This window comes from Siphateles boraxobius, unplaced genomic scaffold (genome assembly GCF_051911475.1).
Source record: "Siphateles boraxobius isolate OS27281-9 unplaced genomic scaffold, OSU_SipBor_1 51, whole genome shotgun sequence".
Lineage (NCBI taxonomy): Eukaryota > Metazoa > Chordata > Actinopteri > Cypriniformes > Leuciscidae > Siphateles > Siphateles boraxobius.
In genome coordinates this window covers 79622-93230 of record NW_027509153.1, presented here as the reverse complement: position 1 = coordinate 93230, position 13609 = coordinate 79622, and the positions used below count along the sequence as shown (strand labels likewise).

General features: G+C 41.8%; 1 long non-coding RNA gene across 1 annotated transcript; it reads left to right on the top strand.

Moving 5' to 3' along the window:
* The first annotated feature begins 5402 nt into the window (after window positions 1–5402).
* Window positions 5403–6178, top strand: LOC143712760 (uncharacterized). Its single transcript, XR_013195071.1, has 3 exons — window positions 5403–5536; window positions 5633–5706; window positions 6114–6178. It is a non-coding gene; the product is annotated as an uncharacterized LOC143712760 (long non-coding RNA).
* The last annotated feature ends 7431 nt before the right edge of the window (window positions 6179–13609 follow it).

The window sequence follows — 13609 nt, the reverse complement described above, 5'->3', positions numbered from 1 at the left end:
TATAATATTCAAAACACTGTAAATAGGTTCATAATCTGTAAATCTGAAAATGTCTATTCTGACTAAACCCAACTGTGATAGTTTTATTCTCATATATTTATATTTTTATTTTTTATTCTTATAATTTGTAGTATTATGTTTCATGTTGTATTTGTATACGTCCACTGGAAGCCTCAGTACCAAAACAAATTCCTTGTGTGTGCAAGCACACTTGGCAATAAAGCTCTTTCTGATTCTGAAAAGAATTGTATGGTTCCTCCTCTTCCTTTGTTGGTCTCCAAAAACAGTTCTTTGAAAGAAAACAGAAAGATGGAGAGTCATTAAAAGAGTTTTCTCACTCACTGTGGGCTTTAATGGGGAATATCCAGCGTTCTTATCCAAATAAGCTAATGGATTCAGATACCTTGGTTAGAGACCAATTTGTTGAACACGTGCGTGATGTGGCATTGCGCAGGGAGTTAAAGAGTATCGTGAGACAAAACCCGTTAATTTCATTTTTAGCACTCCGACAGGAGGCTATTAAATGGGCTGAAGAGGGTGAGAAACCTTTTGGACAGGCTCGAGTAGGACTTTACCATCAAGAAGCTGACTGTAATGTGGAGGGGGCCTGTAATTCAATGGAGACTGGGAAGGGGTTTGATTTGTCCGCTCTACAAGAGCAACTTCATAGACAACAGTTGCAAATTGATAGCATTCTACAAAGTTTAGCTAAAATACAATCTGTCTCGGACCAGTCTGCCTCCCGTCCCCTTAATTCTAATTATCAGTTTACTGCAGAAGGTCTGCCTATTTGTCTGCGCTGCCGTAAACCTGGACACATTCTTCGTCAGTGTCGCCAGGGGCCGAGACCACGACCCACTAGCCCATCTGTTGAGACGAATGTCACCCCGGCTGCTACTGGACATTCAGGTATGGGAGATGGGGGGAAAACAAGCATTAATAATGTCAGTAGCATGCAAAATTGACCACCTCTTATAGGTAAATGTCCAATTGTTGATGTGGTGATGGGTGGGGTAGAAGTGAAATGTCTATTGGATACAGGCTCTATGGTCACCACCATTACGGAGTCATTTTTTAAAGAGTCATTTAAACATCTGATCGCCCCTAGACTTCGATCATGTGGGTGGCTTGCCTTGAAGGCAGCTAATGGGCTAGATATCCCTTATGTAGGCTATTTGGAATTGGATGTCGAAGTGTTAGGCAGAAACATTCCAGGCAGGGGGTTTTTAGTGGTGAAAGATCCCTTTGGTGTTTCACAACAAGAGGTAGTACCAGGACTATTGGGAATGAATGTAATTGGAGAATGTTATCGAGAGCTATTTGTACAACAAGGGGAAGTCTTGTTTAGCTCGTTAGATGCTGATCAGGCCAAAGCAGGCTGGGGGAAGGCTTTGCGCCATTGCCATAGATTAGAGGTTTGCCCAGTAAGCAGTGAAGGTAGGGTCCGTGTGCTTGAAAGGGCAGGAGATTTTATACCAGCAGGGTCACTAAAATTTGTAAAAGTTACTTGCCCAAAGGTTCCCTACACCGCCCCAAAACACATGTTGTTAGAGCCAGGGGGCTCAGATCTTGCTTCAGGTTTGTTGCTGTCACCATCCTTAGTGACAGTGGTAAATGGTGTGACTTATGTACCAGTGGTTAATGTAGGAGTCACAGGGGCCACAGTGCATGCAAAACAGGTGTTGGGCAAGTTACATCAGGTTGAGGGAATTGAAGGACAGCAGTTGAATTTTGTTGGGGAGGGTGAAGAGGTTGCGCATGTGACTGTAGTGACTGCCCATACAGTTATGGGATCTCATGTGCCTTTATCGGAGACCATTTCAGCATTACAATGGCCAGGGTTAACATCTGTGGAGAGAAGACAAGTAAAAGAGTTATTGGAGAAGTACCATCAGGTCTTTGCTAAGAGTGAGGGTGACCTAGGGTGTACCGATGAGATTGAACATGAAATTCCACTTACTGATAATACCCCAGTTCGTCAGAGATATAGGAGAATACCTCCTACACAGTGGCAGGCTGTGAAAGATCACATTAAGCTACTTCTGGAAAGTAAGGTAATTAGAGAAAGCAGTAGTCCCTATGCGTCCCCTATTGTGTTGGTACAGAAAAAGAGTGGCGAGCTAAGAATTTGTGTGGACTATCGACAATTGAACGCCAAGACACGGAAGGATGCTTACCCACTTCCCCGTATTGAAGAGTCTTTAGATGCCCTGGCAGGTGCACAGTTGTTTTCTACCCTAGATCTGGCGAGTGGCTATAACCAGGTTCCTGTGGCTGAAAAAGATAAAGCAAAGACTGCCTTCTGCACACCTTTTGGGCTCTTTGAGTTTGAGAGAATGCCATTTGGGTTGTGTAATGCACCAGGGACTTTCCAACGGCTCATGGAAAGAATATTCGGTGACCAGAGCCTGCAGTCTGTCCTTTTGTATCTTGATGACGTTATTGTCTTCTCTTCTTCTGTGGAACAGCATTTGCAGAGATTGGAGGTGGTTCTTAGCCGACTGAAAAAGAAAGGGCTAAAAGCAAAGTTAAGTAAATGCCATTTCTTTAAACAGGAAGTGCAGTACCTGGGGCATCGTTTTTCCAAAGAAGGGGTGGCAACTGATCCAGAAAAAACATCCGCTGTGGCAAATTGGAGGCGGCCTCGTGATGTGACGGAAGTCAGGTCTTTCCTGGGTTTCTGTAGTTACTATCGTCGCTTTGTGAAGGGTTTTGCCCAATTAGCTGCCCCCCTCCATCAACTGGTTGCTGATGTTCTTAGAACTGCAAAGAAAGGCAAGGCTAAACCAGGTACGTTTTTGCCTAACATGTGGACCGATGCGTGTGAGCAAAGTTTCAGAGAATTAAAGAGGACTCTTACATGTGCCCCTATTCTGGCCTTTGCCGACTTTACTAAGCCATTTGTGGTGGAAGTTGATGCGAGTCATCAGGGCTTAGGGGCTGTGCTGTCTCAAGAAAATCAGGGCAGGTTGAAGCCAGTAGCCTATGCCAGCCGGTCGCTACGAAGGTCTGAGAGAAACATGGAGAATTATAGCTCTATGAAATTGGAGCTTTTGGCACTTAAATGGGCTTTATCGGAGAAATTCAGAGAGTACTTGCTGGGAAGTAAATGCACTGTGTATACTGATAATAATCCTCTAAGCCATTTCCAGTCAATTAAGTTGGGTGCCACTGAACAACGATGGGTAGCCCAATTGGCTGCTTTTGATTTTACTGTGCAGTACCGCCCAGGTCGTGTCAATGGCAATGCTGACTCTCTTTCTCGCCAATACAGTGAGCAGGCCAGTGAGGATCGTGGTGACGGATTTGACCCTCATGATCAATGCCTCCTTGATGTAACTCAAAATGCAGGTGCCGATGTGATGTTGCAACAGATTGGGGTGTTTCCCAGTCGTTCCAGAGCTGACTTGGTGGCACTACAAGGTGCAGATTCCCTGTTGAAGTCATTGCTCTCATTCTGGAGGTTGGGGCAATTACCAACTAAAGAACAACGGGTACAACTGTCAAGAGATCTTCAGTGTCTGCTTCGTCAATGGGATCGGATAACTGAGAAAAACGGCCTGTTGTATAGACGGGCAATGACATCTCACGGTGAAGAGTTTTTTCAGTTACTTTTGCCTTCTTGCCTCCGCCAGGAAGTTCTGTATAACCTTCATGATGGGCATGGGCATCAGGGGGTGCGAAGGACTACTGATCTGATCAGGCAAAGGTGCTATTGGCCTGGAATGGGAGTTGAGATCGAGAAGTACTGCCAGCATTGTCAACGTTGCATACTCTCAAAAGCTGTTCAGCCAGGAGTGAAGACATATCAAGGTGTTCTCCTTGCTAGCCAACCACTGGAGGTTCTTGCAATAGATTTCACTCTTTTGGAACCTGGTACGGATCGGCGAGAAAACGTGTTGGTCATGACTGATGTCTTTTCCAAATATACACAGGCGGTGCCTACTAAAGATCAAAGCGCCATTACCGTAGCCAAAACCCTGGTCGAGAGCTGGTTTTATCGTTTTGGAGTGCCTAAAAGGATACACTCTGATCAAGGGAGAAACTTTGAGAGTGTTCTTATTCGACAGCTCTGTAGCCTCTATGGGATTGAAAAATCTAGGACCACAACATACCATCCACAGGGAAATGGGCAGTGTGAGAGATTCAATCGGACTCTTCATGACCTGCTTCGCTCCCTGCCTCCAGAGAAAAAACGGGCGTGGCCTAAGTACATCTCTCAGCTGGTTTGGGCGTATAATACGACAACTCATCGCTCCACTGGCCATTCACCGTATTCTTTAATGTTTGGGGTGTCCCCGCAACTTCCGGTTGATTCCCTTTTGGGGATGGATGTCTCCGAGGCTGACCAGGGAGTAATTAACTCCGGGGAAGAGTGGGTTCAGCACCACCAGGAACGGCTCCAGCTGGCACGTAATTTAGCACTGAAAAATCTTGAAGAAGCAGCAGAATTTCGACAACAGCATCACAATAACCAGGTACACGATCTTGGATTTAGCAAAGGGCAACTGATTTATTTAAAAGACCATCGCCATCGAGGCCGTCATAAGATCCAAGATGTGTGGTCACCAGTGCTGTATAAAGTAGTCAATGTGCCAGACAAACCCGGTGCTCCATACACAGTTACATCAGTTGATGGTGCTAGTGATGCACGCAGGATACTTAGGACTGAGATGAGGGCAGCTCGGCTTGAAGATCAGCCCTGTGAACCAGTAATACCCCAGCCCTGTCCACAAGCGGGTGCCCAAGAAGCTGGATTGTGTGAAGAGGATTATTCGGTGTGGCCTACTAACGAAAAGTCTATTCTGTCTGTCGACAGCTGTCAAGAAGGGGTATACCATGTGTTAACGCCTGGTAGAGGAATTAGTGTCCAGGAGGCAGATTCCGACGCTCAGGGAAATGTCATTCCAGTCAGTGATGGATTGGAGCAAGAGACATTGCAACCTCATTCCCCTCAAGCCAGTTGTCAGCAGGAGATGCCACAGCCTCAAGAGGAGATGCTGACCCTTCGACGTACTTCAAGGCCAACAGCTGGTCAACATTCAAATCCGTACCATCTGCCTCAATCTGCAGTGACGAGCATTTATGTTGGGGCGGTAGGGGCTGCTGCCTTCACAGGTCTAAACCAAGCTAATCCTTTTAGACCCTGGTTATAAGTTAGTCATTGTCGTCGAGGCGACGACATCTTTTAGGGGGGGTGAATGTGGGAGGAGACTGGCCAGCAATCAGTTTCAGGTGCAGGTGGTTAGTTCTATCATTAGGACCGCATAAAGGGTTCTTACAGCAACAGGTGGTGATTGTTCTGGCGTGTGTTTGTTGTGCTCAACGTGCAGTCTCTGTACCCTTTCATATAGGTAGGTTTTGTTTGTGTGGAATGATTGCACCTTAACGGCGCAATCCCATCTTTCTGTTATGTTTTTCTTTTAGGCTGATTATTTAAGAGGGTTTATTCTCTGTCTGGGAAGCGAGGCAGACAAACATTTATTGCTGCGGTACCTTCAATGGGCTGACGGCCGTGTTGGAATGCTGAATACTGGTAAACGCAGTATACACTAAGACCGATCGTTTGTGAGTTTGATGCAATTAACAGACAAATGTAGTTGATGTAGTAATCTCTTCTCTTATTTTCTAGTACCCTTTATCAATCAGGTTTGGGGATTGAGAGCTGAGATTGGGTAACTGTGTTGCAGCTGTACTTTCGCTAAAGTAGGCTATGTTTTGTTTGATTGTTTTATATTGTGGGCTGCATTGATGTGTACTAACATGCATGTGTCCTTTATTGTTAAAGGGGCAGACCAGCCACTGTTTCTTGTATATTTTAGATTTATATTGTGTTTATTGTTGTTGTTATTCGAGATTGATTTTGATCTTAAAAATTGTTTTTCTTTGTTTCCTGGTACTGCTCTCCTCTTTTTGTATGTTCCAGTGCTCAAAGACTTTTGTACAGGGCCGGGCCTGCATCTACACTAAAGCCTCCTTCGGTGTGATTTGGGTGGTGTGACACTGCTGTGTGGTGTGTACTTGAGGTTGGCACTGAAATAGTGACTTAAAGGTTACTACTTATTTGCGGTGTATGCTGTGGGGTTTCTTCTGTTTTCTCTTGTCTCTTACAGGTGGTAGGAGGTCCACAAGGGCAGGCCCGCCCCTCTTGCAGTCTTGAGGAGAGCTAATTCTAATTTTTTTGTGACTGTTATTATCAACACGTTTTAACATTTGATGGTTTTATTGGAACAATAAAATTGTTATATTTTTATAAACTACATCTGTTGTCCAAATCCATATTGTGACCTGTAGAGGGCTCCTCCTGCCTTAAGTAAGGAGGTGGCGTAGTCAGTTTATGGTTCCTACACTACAATATATGTTGCATATATAACAAGAGAAAGAAACAGTCATAACTGTCCAATAATTTTAACTAATCCTAGATGGAATTATACAATACTGTTTAAAGGTCTATGTTCAGTAAGATTCTTTTTGTTTTTGAAATATGATTAAAATACAGTCAAAAACAGTAATAGTGGGAAATAATATTGCAATTTAGGATCGCCGCTTATTTGAATCTGTTTTCAAAAGTATTTACAGTTTTTTTTCAATCGCTAACAAGCGCTTACCCATACTTCAGATACTTTTTCCTAAACTCTTAACACAGACTCACACCAACAAAACACAATTGGCCAAATGGATAATTTTCTTCTCAAGAACACATTTTGTTACAGATTTTTATGATTTTTATTACACACTAAAATAAAAATTTCCACGCAATTTGCAAAATTCAACTCCAATGAGCAAAACCCCTCCACAGATTTGCACAACATTACACACAATGTCTGCTTTACCCTTTTAGCAAAACATTACACACAGTGATTTGTAAAACTCTACACACATTTTCACACCTTAGACACAGATAAGGATTGTGAGGTTACTTCCTTGTCATTACAAAGCCCCGGATTGCCATTGACCACACTAATGAATGAATTGGATATGCACATCCATCAGGCGTGGAAGCACACATGTGCTAATTTGAAAACGCATCACTCAGGAGTGTGCATCACTCAGGACATTTTATCTATGAAAAATTCCAGTCGGGATTCAGACCGCATCATAGCACAGAAACTGCGCTAGTTAAAATTACAAATGATTTACTTTTAGCTTCTGACCAAGGCTGTATCTCAATACTAGTTCTACTCGATCTAAGCGCTGCGTTCGACACTATCGATCATAAAATACTCCTGGATCGACTACAAAACTACACTGGTGTTCAGGGACAGGCATTAAGCTGGTTTAGATCTTACTTATCAGACCGTTACCATTTTGTCTGTCTAAATGGGGAAAAATCAAAGATAACGTCAGTAGACTATGGAGTGCCGCAAGGATCGGTGTTAGGCCCTCTGCTATTCTCAATATATATGCTGCCACTTGGTAATATTATAAGAAAACATGGAATTAATTTCCACTGTTATGCTGATGACACTCAATTATATATCTCATCACGACCAGATGAAAACACTAACTTATCTAAATTGACAGAGTGTGTAAATGATATAAAATGCTGGATGACGTGTAATTTCCTGCTATTAAATTCAGATAAAACGGAGGTACTACTTATTGGTCCAAAAAACTACCCACAAAATCCCTTACAATACAACTTTAATTTAGAAGGATGTCCTGTTACTTTATCCACTACAGTAAAAGACCTGGGTGTTATACTAGACCGCAACTTGACTTTCGAAAATCATATTTCATATATTACAAGAACAGCCTTTTTCCACCTTAGAAACATTGCTAAGCTACGCAACATGCTATCTGTTTCTGATGCAGAAAAGTTAGTTCATGCATTCATGACCTCGAGACTAGATTACTGTAATGCTTTATTAGCTGGCTGTCCTACATCCTCAATCAACAAGCTACAGTTAGTGCAAAATGCAGCTGCTAGAGTTCTTACTAGATCAAGAAAATATGATCATATAACACCTATTTTATCATCTCTACACTGGTTACCTATTAAGTTACGTATCAATTACAAAGTATTCCTACTGACCTATAAAGCCCTAAATGGTTTAGCTCCTGTGTATTTAACAGACCTTCTATCGCCATACAATCCATCGCGCTCTTTAAGATCACTAAATTCGAGGCTTCTGGTCATTCCTAGGATATCTAAGTCCACTAAAGGAGGGAGGGCGTTCTCGCATTTAGCTCCTAAACTCTGGAATAGCCTTCCTGATATTGTACGAGACTCAGACTCGCTGTCCCAGTTTAAAACTAGATTAAAGACGCATCTCTTTAACCAAGCATTCACTTAATGCTTAACCTTTGATACTGCTGAATCACTTCGAATGCATTAACATTATGAACATCAGCTATGCTAATTATTTCCCATCTGCCTTTCTGCTGTTATCTCGGGACGCTAGTCCCGAGGTAAATAGCGTTCGTCAGCTCCAGTTTGTATCCAGCCTCTCACGGAGACTTCAGATGCCCCAACGCCTGTGAAGAGACGACTCGACGCCTGTGAAGAGACGACTCAAAGCCGGCGATATGTTATGCCATAAATTAATACTTGATTAACTAACTGTATTTTTCTATGTACATTTCCGAAATGCAATTTCTGTAAAGCTGCTTTGAGACAATGTGTATTGTGAAAAGCGCTATACAAATAAATTTGAATTGAATTGAATTGAATTGAGTGCTATAAAAGGCAGCAGGTGAGTTCACCTGTCTTCAACAAAAATGGAAGGAGCTAGAAGAAGAAGAAGAAGAGTGAGAATAAGAGGGGGGCTCAAAGAGGAGATGAAGGAGGTAGAGGAAGAGGAGAATGAGGTAGAGGAAGAGGAGAATGAGGTAGAGGAAGAGGAGAAGGAGGTAGAGGAAGAGGTGAAGGAGGTAGATGAAGAGGAGAAGGAGGTAGAGGTTTACAAAATTGCGTGTAAACAATTGAAAAAAACTGTAAATATATACTAACTCTTCATTTCAAAATAGAACACATCTTTCTCTGCACACACTAACTTTATCAAAACACTGGAAATCTGACTCAGAATGAAATTATTCTGTCAAAGAATAACACTTGTTTTCACTTCACAAGGTACATGCAGTCAATCAAAGTACACCAGGTTTCAAAATACTGGCTATTGTATTACAAAAACTTCATAGACTTTTGTGTTTCAGTTTTACAGGTATTTGCATACAAAACATGCAATCCACCATTTTTACACTAAATTTATTGGTTGGGAACTGTATGTCCACATTTACAGTATTCCAGTAAAAAGCAAATCAGTTTTTTTCCCTTTACTGTTTACCAGCCTCTCTTAGCGAAAGACCGTTTTTGATCACATGGTCAATGATAGCGGCACGAATTTCATCACTGACTACTGTTCTTGCAGCCCTTGGAAGTCCTTAGGCCTGCTCTTCTCCCTGGCCCTGCTCCTCTCACTGCACCTCTCATCTCTCACTGCACCTCTCACTGCACATCTCATCTCTCACTGCACCTCTCACTGCACATATCATCTCTCACTGCACATCTCACTGCACCTCTCACTGCACATCTCATCTCTCACTGCACCTCTCACTGCACATCTCATCTCTCACTGCACCTCTCACTGCACATCTCATCTCTCACTGCACATCTCACTGCACCTCTCACTGCACATCTCACTGCACATCTCACTGCACCTCTCACTGCACCTCTCACTGCACCTCTCACTGCACCTCTCACTGCACATCTCACTGGACATCTCACTGCACATCTCACTGCACATCTCACTGGGCCTGCTCTTCTCCCTGGGCCCCTTGCTCTTACTCTTCCTCGTCCAGACATTACAGTGTTTGTCTTTTTCTGTTTCCAAAAACATCACAAGTCCTCCTTTTAATGTATAAGTGTCAATGTAACAGAAAAAAATAACCCCTGCCAATGAGTCTAAGCCAGACTGGAATCAGCTATGGTTGACCCAATTTACCCAACATAAATCAGGTGTGTGTCAATTATTCAATTGTTTTTTTATTATCAGCTGAGATATATTGTTTTTGAACTGATATCATTGAAGAAGCCGAGGTTTTTATACTGTATCTAAGGTTTGGAATATTGTTTTTGCTATTGTGGGGTGGTGTGTGTTAACATTTGTAAATACTACAAAAACAATCCATAATTTTGTTGGGAGGTATAGCTTGTCTGTTAAGAAAATGTAAGCATTGTGGAAATGTGTTCACTGACTGCATATTGTGTGAAAACTGTATAGTATTGCTCTTAATTCATTATGATAAGATTTCCTGCATACAAAATATATTTCTAAAAAGTGCACAGATGTGGAATTTATCTTAGAATGCAAGTTTCTAAAAAGTGCACAGATGTGGAATGTGTCTTAGAATGCAATGTGGATTATGCCAGTACTTACAGAGACAGTGGGGCTTGGTGTAGGGGCACTGGACACTGCTGCGCTGGGTTGGTCAACAGCCTGAGATGGTCTCCTAGCCACACTCAGATTTGGCTTTGCAGCAGCAATGTGGGACCCACCAAATCTTGGCTTGGTAAACTAAAAAAGGGCAAAACAATTTCAATGAAAAGACAAATTGAATTGTAACAGCACATTGGCCAAAAATATAATAAAATGTAAAATGAGAAAATATCTATTGATCCTATCATTCATTATATAACTAAAGGACCTGCTTTCTTTCTTTAACTTATTTTTTTGTCTGTGTATTACCACACTCTACTACTTATACAGATTGAAATAAGCACAGTTAGAATAGAAAAATGTGTGGGAAGGTATTGCTAGAATGTGAGTATATAGTAATTTAACAAGTACCTTTTAAAAATAGTTTGCACATAGTTTGTAAGAGAAAGCGTTTATTAACAGTAATGAAGGTTACCCTTGAAATGGCAACAAAGCAGATTCATGATGACTTAATTAATAATACGTGTATAATTAATTGTGCATAAGTGGAATGTTACCTGAGAAATACAGAATGAAAGACGTAGCTTCAGTAGCCAGTTGGAAAAATCAAGAGAGATGCCATGAAGGACGCGAGTGTCCTTTAACCCATAATGGCAAAGCCCAATTAGAGAGGAAGAGGAGAATGCAAGAGCAGAGCCCAGAGAAGAAAGAGAGATCACATAGGTTACATTGTTCTTTCACCATTTTATTTGATCTAAACCAACCTGAGACAGTGAAACTGACCAATAAGCAGACTACAGCCGCCCCTGTACAAGGTGTCACAGCTGGCAGGTAGGTGTAAAAACATACCAGCCATTTCCACTGAACTTAAACCTTTATACTAAACGTATATTAAAACTGCAATTATATATATATATAAAAAAAATGTTATTACCTTTGACAAACTTGGTATAATTTTAGAAGTAGGCTGGGGTGGGAGCTGACGCTGACTCTGCGCCATGACCTCCTGTGCTGGTCCAGTAGCGGCAGACCGTTGTTCAACAACCCTTGGTGCTTGTCCAATAGAGGCTGTGGCCTGCTTAAGACAACCACAAAAATACATAGGCTACAATAATTGTTGAACGAGAAGAATTTGTTCAGTAAATTATACATATATAATGATTTCAATTACACGAGAGTAGATGTTAAAACTTCATGCTGATTTGTACTCGGCTTTCGCCAAGATAATCACCAACTAAGACGTAGCTTTACAGTAACCTATGCTTCTCCATCCATTTACGCTTCTTTCCATCTGGTGACGTGAATCTTCTGTCTGGTGTTAATACAGTGTATTGCGCGTCAGCACACACAACGGCTGCAACCACAGTGCTGTCCCCCCGTAACAACCCTCTGGATTGAGCGGAAAAATATAAAATATAAAAAAAAATACAAGTTACATCTTTACATTGTTACCTTTTGAGTGTGAAAACCACATATGCACTTTGGGACCGCTCCGAGCTAGGTTGTCTGGCCGCGAGACTGCATCGGACATCTTTCAATCTGTAAACAATATCACACATATAACATAGAATACATGCAATTCTAACTTATCAGTATGAATGCCACATTAATTTATTGTAGTCTGTCATTTATTTTTATTCATGTTCTTTGAAGGGGAGATACAAACTGTAAAATTAGAGATAAAGAGTGAGTAAAGTTTGTGTAAATGGCCGAGCGGTCTAAGGCGCTGCGTTCAGGTCGCAGTCTCCCCTGGAGGCGTGGGTTCGAATCCCACTTCTGACAAACCTAACCTTTGGCTGCGGGCTCAAGCTAGAGTCTTTAACCCTCTGGCAAGTTTATCCAGAAATGCAGTAATGTTGACAAAGCACTGCAATTCAGGGGCCTGTACCATGAAGCCGGTTTAGGTGGCTAGCCAGCTATGTTTCAGCTTAGTTTCCGCCAACTCTGGGTTTTAGGTACTATGAAAGCAGCTCGGCTTTAATCGGTGTTCGTTGCCATGGTATCTTACGCTGCACGGCTAGCCTGCTCCGGGGCAGGTTAAGTTCTGGATTCGAGAGCTCAGACTGAAGTTTCACCAATCAGCTGTGAGCAAAGAAACATATAGGTGACGTAACTGATTCCCAGCGTCTGTTCTCTGTTGCAATGGCTTCACCTTTTCTCCCAAATCCCGTGGACATCTCCGCGCAAATTGTTAGACGAGCACTTCGTAGAGAAAGAGTTTTTAGGGACAGACAAAATCCCTTTGACTTTCCTGATATTTACTTGTATGAAAGATACAGATTTTCCGCGGAAGGAATGTCTTATCTTTGCGAACTTCTTGAGCCGCACATAACAAATGTGACTCGTCGAAGCCATGCACTTAATGTACCGCAAATGGTATGTATTGCGTTGCGGTTTTTTGCAAGTGGTACATTCTTGTATGCGGTCGGTGATGCAGAGAATCTAGGGAAAAACACGGTCTGTCGAACAATTCGCAAGGTGGTCCTCGCTCTGCAGGGGTACATAAATAACTTCATTGTGTTCCCTGGACATTTATCCACCATGTCCATAAAAGAGGGCTTTTATAAAATTGCCGGTAAGATATATTGATAGGGTGACATCACATGAACAAATGTAGCCTTTCACACAATTTTTTTTTTCTTCAAAAAAAAAAAATTCACACTTAGAAATCTATTATACAATAGTCTGCAGTAGTTACCTGTTAAGAAATGTTTTAAATATATATGTTTAATTCCTATGATAGGATTCCCTAGAGTCATAGGAGCAATAGACTGCACACATGTTGCAATCTCCACAGCTCTAGGAGAACATGAGGCAGATTATGTGAACAGAAAGTCCTTTCACAGCCTTAATGTTCAGGTAGGGCTACTATACCCTATGTGAAATTATTTTTATTTGCATTGAGATCAATCTTTAAATAAATAGTAACTAACAGATAGGACAATGATTTACTGTACATTTCATCTGCAGATGACTTGTGATCATGAATGCATGATCACAAGCTTGGATTCCAAATGGCCTGGCTCAGTGCATGACTCACGCATTTTCCGTGAGTCTATTTTGTGTCAGCGCTTTGAGGAAGGCAAGTTAAATTTGGTACAATACACTTTACATTTTTTATTTTAATGGCAAAACTTACAAATTTTTCCCCTTTTCTGTTCTATGACAGGGCTTTTTGATGGCCTGTTGGTAGGAGATAGAGGTTATGCATGCCAGAGGTTTTTGCTAAC